A 10,838-nucleotide genomic window follows, 5' to 3' on the forward strand; every position below is an offset into this window, starting at 1 on the left:
AGAAGCATTTCAGGAAAAAGCAGAGGGTCCTGTAACACCCGCCAGATGGAAGTTCATAGTTTAGATGAGAATGATGCTTGATAATATTTCTCACCCTGCCCAGGCAGCGTTTTTGTGCTAAATGTAATCAAATATGACCAAGGATTTATGAATCACTGGTTTTTCAAATTAATTATGTAGGGATATTTGTAATAAAAATAACACTTTATTGATCCTGAAGGAAATTGTAGTCTACAATTTCTACATGAAATGTTCATGTTACATTTTAGCCTGCAAAATAATGTTCCCCACTCTCTCCAATATCATCACTGTCCAATAAAAACATGCATCTCCATATTTGTCCATTTTTAGTTTACTACATCATTTGAATATAGCGGCTGTCCTTCACGTTCTTGTAAAATATCATGATAATGGACCAATGGATTTATGTTCCATGGTTGCGTAGCAGGTAGTGTCACAGTTGAGTTCAAATTCAAGTCCGGCTCTGGGTGACTGTCTGTGAGGAGTTTGGTGTGTTCTGTTTAAGTACCTGTTAAAAGTGTCACAGTCAGTTTGGTGTTTGGTGTGTTCTCATCTTTTTCAAGACTACTTAAATGAGCACTTATCTTGCATTTATTAAAGGTTGTACTCATTGTACATACTCATTAAATATTGTACTCATGTCTTACTTTATTTGACATTTATTTGGCAAAGTGTAGTATCTGAGCCTAGTGTACCTAGGTAACCATATTGACTATTGTATTTGGCAGCATCTAAAGTTAGTGTCCTTTGGATTCTCGCCTATCTAAACAAAATTTTACCACTCTTCATTCCTCTGAGGCTCATGTAGTGATTTGTGCCAGTGTGTGCATAGCTCTAAGTGGATGGATGGATGTACTGCGTGTGGGGTGGGGTGGGGGGAGGGAGGCACCGATACCCAAAAAGAACTGACTGTTTCTAACTGGCCCTAAATCTCAGTCCTGTTGTCAGTTCAACTGAAAATCTGTAGAGAGAGTGGATATCAGATAGACTGTGGGTTTGTGATTCCCAGGTTGTTCTTCCTTCTTGTGCCCACTGATTTTGCATGGGTACCAGACCCATGGCAACCTTGATCAGCTTGAAGTGGTAACAGAGGATATTGACATATATATTATCTGCTATTCAGGAAAGGAACCCAGCAAAATATTCAATCTTAAACATACTGTAATAGAAAGGGGGAGGAACTACTGGCAGACAGGTGCACTAAAACCAACTCAGACAGGAGAAGTCCACACCAATCTCCTCACAGGCAATGACCCGAGGCAGGGTATGAATCCACAACCCAAGATCCCTGGAGTTGTGGGACAATAGTGGGACACCATTGTTATTTTTTTTTTTAATTATACATGTCTTGTCAGAACCCTAAACCCAAAACAACTGCTCATCTGGCAGCCATGACACCAAGAAACTTTGAAATACTGATTCTTCCTTTCCTGCTAAAAGTGGCAGGTTGTTTTCCTAACTGTGGTTCCCATTGCAGAACCGGTGATTCAAAAACTAGTGAGAATGGACAGGAGGATTCTGTGGCTTACTGTATCGAAAGCTGTGGAGAGATCAAGTGGCATCAGGACTTGTTGATTGATCTTGCAGCACAGAGCTTCTCTGTAACTGCAATGATAGCTGTCTGTTTGAAGCCAGACTAGTTTGGTCCTGGAAATTGTTCTGAATGAGAAAGCGATACAGCTGTGCAATAATGGGCATGGAAATCAGAGCAGATGATGATGATAAGGACTGAGATGCATTTGTAAGTGTCCATTTTTAAAAATGTATTGTAGTGCTTAGCAAACAATACACATAATGTGGGAATAAATATCAAATGGAGTGATAATTAAAAACAGATATGAGAGAAAACAGAGTCTTGAGACTCTTATCAACCTCTAAAGCATGGTTCCATTAAGCTTGCCTAAGGCATATCACAAAAAAAGCTAGATAATTCGATTTTGTGGTTCATGCACTCAATTATATTTGTATAATTCTCTCTTGCTTAAACATTCCTCTACCTACTTACACCCCTTTTGTAGCCATTCCTTGGGTCACATAAAAGAAGCATTAGCAAATATGATAAAATAAATTACTGCAATAGTATTCTTATTGATGTCACAATATACACATTTACATATTCACATGAGCTCATTTGCCTACATAATTGGCTAGTCATTTATTCTCTGTTTTCTTTTTACAGGTGCTGCTATATGGAGTGCTGATGTTCGAGCTGTTGGCTTCTTCCATACTGGGGAGCACTTCAGCAGTTTTGAAGGTGGAAAGGAAGAAGCTCTGCAGGAATATTCTGAAATAGTGTGGATGGAGCAGACAGGTGGTCGGATTGTTAGATGCGAGAAGCTCTAGGATGTCATCTGTGGAAAGAGGAAACAAACAAGAAGAAGGAGGAGAAGGTGGAGGATGCCTGGTGTGAGGGGTAGAGGTCGGGAGAAAGGATTGGCAGATCCTCTCATCCTTCTCCTCCAATGTAGGTTACAACATATTCCTGGGGAAAGTAGTGGGGGAGTGTGAGAATTCATGCACTCATGTTGGAAAAGGAAGGGGGCTACTCTCAAACTTTTCCCACAATTTTAGGAGCATAAAATTGTCCAAAATTTCTTGGCATGCTGAAGCATTGAGTTTCTTTCACTGGATCAAAGGGGCTGAGTCCAGCTCCTGAAAAACAACCCCACACCATAATCCCCCCCCTCCACCAAACTTTACACTTGACACAATGCATTCAGATACGTATCATTCTCCCAGCAACCACCAAGCCCAGACTCGTGTGAGTGTTTATATATAATACATCTAGGTGTATTCAAACATATGCATATGACTGTGGTAATAAAAATGATTTTGTGTGTGAGTATCAAATTGCCTTATATATTCCAAATACACACATTTTTTAATATCTGAAACAATGTTAAGACAGGTTAGTGTTTTTTTTTTGTCTAATGAAGTATGAAAGCATGCCAGAATATATCCATTCTGTAAGCAAACTTATGGCATATTTCACATTTTATTTTTTGTAATATGTTAAACTTAATAGAGAACTGTGCACAATCAGCGGAAAATTCCCATTAGAGAATGCTTTAAATTTTGCTTAGAAAACCAGGTGTATTTTACCTTTTGGAGATGGTTGCATGAGTCTAGAGGAATGTTTCAGTAGATACCACAAATAGGCTTTTCTTGCTCCAGTGTTTTTTTTTGTCCTGATTATTTATTTTACCAAGTCTGCTAGTAATTTTGAAAGTCACTGTCTTTTGTAGCCTCTGTCAAAGTTCATGCAGTCATGTATTTTTTAAGTGTCTTGATGAATGTGACCTCTTAAATGAACTCATTGTTAGCTATTTATATTGGCCTACCATCCATATGCCACTCTTTTCTTAGCATGATTTTATCTAAATCTTTGTCTATTTTAAACATGGTAGGTCATTTTTACTGTATTTACTAATGGTGAAATAGTCCAGTTCCACTTCAGTTATCATGACATTGTGCCTCAAGGTTTGCTGGAACTATTTTGACACTTAAGCAAGTACTTATCTCACATCACAGAAATGTTTTCAGGGAAGTAAGGGCGTAACTCTGTATTGAATATCGGAAAAGCTGAAGATAATTTATTTTGGCGAACAGTGAGCATGAAGCCATGAGAAATGAAGGAATGGTCAAGGCTGTTAAACAGCTTTTGGAAATAGACTATCAAGTCTTACCACCAGAATTCTGAATGTAGTAATATATATTGTATTAATACTTATTATATGAGGTTGTAAACAAAGAAAAGCTTCCCAAAATGTGGGGTTACAGATTTCCCTCACATGAAATTCATCATTAGCTTAAGAATACATTCTTCACTAACAATGTTCAAAAGTGTGAGGGAAATACATGTATGTAAAAGGCACTTCCATGTATCATGTTGTACCGGTTCTGCTACTGATCCAAACTGAAAGACTGCCTCCACACATCATGCCAAAATAGCAGAACTGGGATTGGACCTTTTGTGTGTCAGTCAAATCTCTTTTCCTGCAGTAGTAGGTGGTTCTAGGACACATTGAGTGGCTAAAGATACCTGACTCTCCATAGAAAGTCTTGTAATGTGAGACTACCTAAATCCCAACTGCTCCACCTGAGCACTATTGCTGGCAATCCACTTGCTCCAGGTGTGTATGCTCACTGCTGATAAAATTACTTAGGTGCTCCACAGTGCCGATGGTTGCTGGGGGCAGGCAAAGCTGAAAACCTGATCAGAAATATCTCGTGCCAGCATCAGGCCTGCAAAAAATTGCACTTAATTTGTTGCTCTGCATACATTATTAGCCCACTTTCACTGTTCTTCAACAATCAGTACCCTCAGAGTACCACCACAAAACAGGTATTTTTTGAGTTGTGGATCATTCTCAGCTTTGCAGTGACATTAATACAGACATCCCAAGTATATATTATATGTGGATGCCCGCAAGTCACATTAAATCTCTCAGAATCTAGAATGTGCAACCAAGAGTGTGCACAAACGACACAGACATTTTTCCCAATCGTGTGGGGAAAGAGAGGAAGAGGAGAGGAATGCCATACTTGCTGTTGTAGCCTACCTTGTGGTAATGCTCTCCTCTCATATGCATATTCATGAAGCGCCAACAGAGAGGGTTCTGCTTGTCCTGTTTTCTGCAAAGAGTCTGTCAGCCAACCAATCAGTTTTTAGCGTGGGTGGTTTAGTGAGTGAGGGTAAAAGATTGTTATGCACAGTCCTGCATCAAAAAGTAAACTTCTGTTATCACCCATATCCTTTGGTGTGTGCAAGAGTTTTGTGCTGGATCTAAGTCTGAGTCCGAGGGCACCTTCCTGAAATAAGTTTTTGCAACTTGGGATGTCTGCTAATATAGCAATGGTGTGTATGTTTGTGCTGCGCTGGTGTGAGTGGATAAGACATATATTAATTACATCTAAAGTGTTGGACCAATTTCTAGATGAAAAATCAGAAACAGTAACTCTTCTGATGCTGCACAGTTTGTGTTGGGTTTCCTCTAGTTGTTCATCAGTGGACACAGGGCGCTGTCCAGAGGATACTCTTTGCTGGTTATCTTATTTAGGTATACTATTTTAATTCCTTTCAAGGCTCGTCCACACTGATCCATTTATTTTATATATAAAAACAATAGGTTATTTTTAAGTATACATTCCTAATGTACAAACCGGATTCCAAAAAAGTCGAGACACTAAACAAATTGTGAATAAAAACTGATGTGGAGGTGCCAACATCTAATATTTTATTCAGAATAGAACACAAATCACAGATCAAAACTTTAAACTGAGAGAATGTATCGTTTTAAGGGAAAAATATGTTGTTTCAAAATTTCATGACAAGGCCATTTTTTACCACTGTGTGGCATCCCCCCTTCTTCTTACAACACTGGGGACAGAAGAGACCAGTTTCTCAAGTTTAGAAATAGGAATGCTCTCCCATTCATGTCTAATACAGGCCTCTAAATGTCTTGGGCCTTCTTTGTCACACCTCCCTCTTTATTCATTCATTATCTGTAACCGCTTATCCAATTCATGGTCGCGGTGGGTCCAGAGCCTACCTGGAATCATTGGGTGCAAGACAGGAATACACCCTGGAGGGGGCGCCAGTCCTTCACAGGGCAACACAGACACACACACACACATACATACATACATACGGACACTTTTTTTGAGTCACCAATCCACCTGCTACGTGTGTTTTTGAACTGTGGGAGGAAACCGGAGCACCCGGAGGAAACCCACACGGACACGGGGAGAACACACCAACTCCTCACAGACAGTCACTTGGAGCGGGAATCGAACCCACAACCTCCAGGTCCCTGGAGCTGTGTGACTGCAACACTACCTGCTGTGCCACCGTGCCGCCCCTCCCTCTTTATGATGCTCCAAATGTTCTCTATAGGTGAAAGATCTGGACTGCAGGCTGGCCATTTCAGTACCCGGATCCTTCTCCTACGTAGCCATGATGTTGTGATTGCTGCAGAATGTGGTATTATCTTGCTGAAAAATGCAGGGCCTTCCCTGAAAGAGATGACATCTAGATGGGAGCATATGTTGTTCTAGAACCTGAACATAGTTCTCTGCATTAATGGTGCCTTTCCAGACATGCAAGATGCCCATGCCACAAGCACTCATGCAACCCCATACCATCAGTGATGCAGGCTTCTGAACGGAGTGTGGATAAAACTTGGGTTATCCTTGTCCTCTCTGGTCCAGATGACATGACGTCCCAGTGTTCCATATATAACTTCAAATCGTGACTCATCTGACCACAGAACAGTCTTCCATTTTGCCACACTCCATTTTAAAAGCCCCCTGGCCCAGTGCAAACGTCTGAGCTTGTGGAACTTGCTTAGAAATGGCTTCCTATTTGCACTGTAGAGTGGATTGTGTTCACTGACAATGCTTTCTGGAAGTATTCCTGAGCCCATTCTGTTATTTCCTTGACAGTGGCATTCCTGTTTGAGGTGCAGTGACGTTTAAGGGCCCGGAGATCACGAGCATCCAGTAGAGTTTTACGGCCTTGACCCTTATGCACAGCAATTGTTCCAGATTCTCTGAATCTTTTGATGATGTTATGAAACTACAATGTGCACATATATCTAGCACTAGATTTCAGATTCCCACATATGTATAAATATAAATAATGCTGTATTAGAAATATATAATGCACTATTAAGATTTAGATTTAGTGATTTCATGACTTGTGTAGTGCACTACATAGAGAGTGCAGTTTTTAAAAAATAACCAGATTCGTGTGAACAGGGCCTTATGCTGTGTCCGAAATGGCATACTTGATTACTAGTTTAGAGCAAGTATGTGCCACTCAACTGCTAAATTAGTATGCACTTTTAGTATGCAATGATGGACTAAGTACACAAACCATGTACTTGAGTTAAATACAGATACTCAATGTAAAATAATACTCCAGTAAAAGTCCTTGATTTAGATCTCCACTTGAGTAAAAGTACAGAAGTATTTTGCTAGCACAGACCATGCCTGTAAAAGCTGAAATAGGGAGGTGAACTCAGAAGTTTTTGGGGAGGAGTTCAGTGTGGCTTATTGGATAGATGAATATGAGAAAAAGAAGGAGATGGGGTGGAGGTGAGAGCATGTTTGTCCAATGCGGAAATGACATGAGTTTGCAGGGTACATATAGGGCTGAGGGGAGGAATTCGGGCATGGTCCTACTCCCAAAATTATGTTATTGCATAACTTCACTTACCTTCAAATGTACTTAAGTATCGAAAGTAAATGTGCCTTGGTTTATTATGGTTCTAATGTCCTATTTTCATTTTTGTAAGAAGATTCATTCTTAATCAACACATTGTAGGTGAAAAGATTCTAGTGTCACACTTGGTTCACTGGTCTTTTAATAGAATGTCATCAATTAGTCTGACACAGATGAACACAACAGAAACAGCCAAAGTTTAATTACAATGAATGTTATATCAGCTGTCACATACATCCAAGGTATTTCCCCTCCAAACCAACAGAGGTTGCTGTCTCCTGAGTATTAAGCCCAATTTATTTCTGCATCTTACCTACATATCAAATTAAACCCTACGCTATAGCCTGACTCGCACCTCTCCAGAAATATAACTAACTATGCATCGCATTAACGCAGACCCCAAAGACTGTGATTGGTCCACAGTCAGATAAACATAAATCAAGTTGAACTGAGGAAGTCCAAAAACATGAATTCCTCCACACTACAGTGACTGCAGACAGTAGCAAATTCACAGACATTGGTTTGGACATCACAGAATGAATATAAAGGTTAAACGAAGAAAAAATACAGAGGTCTCAGAAAAAAAATCCTCACAACGAAGAGCATTAAGACACAGGAAAAATTTGCCTACCCTCCTTTAGAAGTGCAGTTTCTGCAGTGCTGAGCTAAAATTAGCACTGAGAGATGCCTAGTACAGTTCAGTGAAGCATCACAATAATTTGAAAACTGTCATTTTAGGGTAAAAAATATTACATAGAGTTCATTTAAGCTCTCTGTTTTGTCTTCATAGTTGCAAAGTAGGCCTATTGTTTGAGCAAAACAGTATTTCTTTGCCTGGTACTTGGATTTGCTTCTTGAATTACAGCCTTGTATTTACAGGCTTAAATACACACAACAGTTAAAATAAAAAGTCAGAAAAAGTCCTTTCTTATTACTTGATTTTAGGCAGAGAAACTTGAGGTTTGCTTGTTTTAGCTCTCAGACTGTGTCCGTCTATCTCTTAGCAATGGTGCCCGGAGATTTGTTCAGATATGTTACGATTTAACCCACACATAAACCAAAAGGAACAGCAGAGGGGAGTATAGTGGAGTAAAGAGAAAGATATTTGACTTTGAAATGTAGTGGATTTAAAGTAAAAATCACTCAAAATAGAAATACTTCAGCAAAGTACTGATACATGAAAAAACTACTTAAGTACAGTAATAAATTACATTTACTTAATTACTGTCTACCACTGGTAGTATGCGAATCACCTGGATTCACTAGATCTGCCAGGTTATATATATAACATATAACATATTTTCACATAAGACATCAAATCAGTTGAACACCCCTAATTATTTTTTCATGTTCATGTAAAATATTTCAAGTAGATTATTGCAGATTATTTGCATTTTTTTAACCTCAGAAACCATCTCAATATCACTAATCAGTAGCTAAGCTTAACTGTATATACACACACACACACAAGAAAAAAGAAAATAAGCAAGACATCTATTATAAAAACATAGTACATATAGGACACAACAGCTAATTAGGTATATTGATAAATAAATAAACAATATAATTAATTTTACATTACACTTTAATTATACAATTTATTTATTAAAAACACTTTCACTCACTTAGAGAGATGACAAAATATCATTCATTATTTCAGTTTAATTATTTCACATGAAACCATTGATTAAGTTATTACTTAAATACATGAATAAAAGAAGAGAGACATAAAAACATTTAGTACTTAACAAAATCTAGGATATTGAGGGCTATTGAAGCTACACCTTACTTCTCTCAGGAAATTTATGAACATATTCATCAATGTTAATCAATTTAATGTGACGTAAATTACCATTGTTTTTCATGTTGCAATAATTTACATGGAATTTTATTTGTAAATAAAACTGTTACCTCAGTTCAGCCTGATGACCATAAACTAGCTCCATCTCTTTGTAACAGATAAAATGGGCTTTCAGGTCACCAAAATGTCATTTATGGTGTTTTACTACATCAAACAACCAGATGCTGAGCTTAACCAAACCAGAGAGAACAGTGTTTTTCTAAAATTATAGACATCCCCTTTAAGTCCATAAGATTTGAATATGTCTTGGATATAAGTGATATCTGAGATGAATCTAAATCAGACAAGTCATTCCAAGTTTAATCCAGGGTGTAATTTTGGAGAACAGAGAGTACGAATGATACCTCATTTGGATAATTCTTGTTTGTTATTTCAGCGCCTCAACAGCTTGGTGTCTCTGTTATAGTGTTTGTTGTTTCATAATCCACCGTTTATCAATGTGTGACATGACGGAACTAGTTTAGCACCCAGACCCTTTTATTAAAGAGTCATGCTGATGTAATCCTCCACCTGCTCCCCAGGCACTGAGGATGTCTGCCCACAGCTTTGTGTGTTCACTGAAATGGAAGTGATAAAAGAAGAAGATACATTTCATTTGTATGCTGTACAATGACAAATAAAAATACACTTTTGACTCGATGTGACGAATATTGTCTTTGTACTATTTTCAGTTAAATAGGGTTTTTGCACGGCCGTAGAGGCTGAAACAGGGAGGTGAACTTAGAAGTCTTTGGGGAGGAGTTCAGGGTGGCTTATGAATGCATATGAAGCTGAACCACCCCTGTTGGATAAATGAATATGAGAAAAGGGTGGAGATGGGGTGGAGGTGGGAGCAAGTTTTAAAACAGGAGACTCGGTGGGTTTGATAATGGCCGAACACGGCTCCAAATATGGGATCAGCAGGAATGACCCAGCGCGGAGGAGTGAGCTGATGTAGTGAAGCAGTCGAATCGAGATCAGTCTCCTGAACTAAATGAAGCAAGTTTGTGTGGCACGGAAATGATGTGAATTTGCGGGGTATATATATAGGGCTGAGAGGAGGATTTTGGGCGTGGTCCTACTCCCAAAATTATGTTATTACATAACTTCAATAAATGATATGAATGGCATTCTATATCTGTTTCCATTTTACACAGCATCCCAACTTTTCTGAAAATGGGGATTGTATGTATTTTTTATTTTAAAGAAATGTTTACACTAGATGTTTTCTAGTGATTTCTGTGAGAATTTGATGGCATCCAAAACAAGAACATTAGTGAGGTGAAATAAAGATGGTGGCTGCTTAGTTTTTAAATTCGAAAATGACTCTCCAATTCATCATAAAGTTATGGAACTCTAGCTTTTGAAAGGCTGAGGGGCCTAATCATATATGTGATCATTAACGGCACCATAAATTGCTTTTTAAAAATTATAATGTTTTACAAATGTTTGGACATATATTTAGTAATGAATAATATACAGTGTTTAACTTATGTAAAGCATATATTCAATGACAAAAGAAAAATAAAGCTTAGGGAGTAATATAATCACAGGAATTCATTGGTATCATAGTATCATGACTAAAATAGGAAGAAAGGCATCTTCATGAGAAGTTTGAAGATGACATAAGGCAAACCAACCTTTCAACTCTTATATGCAGAAGGTTTGTATGAAGAAACATTTCCAAAATAAAAGCTTCAAAGCATTCAGCTTTCAAATGCCCAGTGTGTTATATTATATTTCAAGTATTAC

This window comes from Hoplias malabaricus, chromosome 2 (genome assembly GCF_029633855.1).
Source record: "Hoplias malabaricus isolate fHopMal1 chromosome 2, fHopMal1.hap1, whole genome shotgun sequence".
Lineage (NCBI taxonomy): Eukaryota > Metazoa > Chordata > Actinopteri > Characiformes > Erythrinidae > Hoplias > Hoplias malabaricus.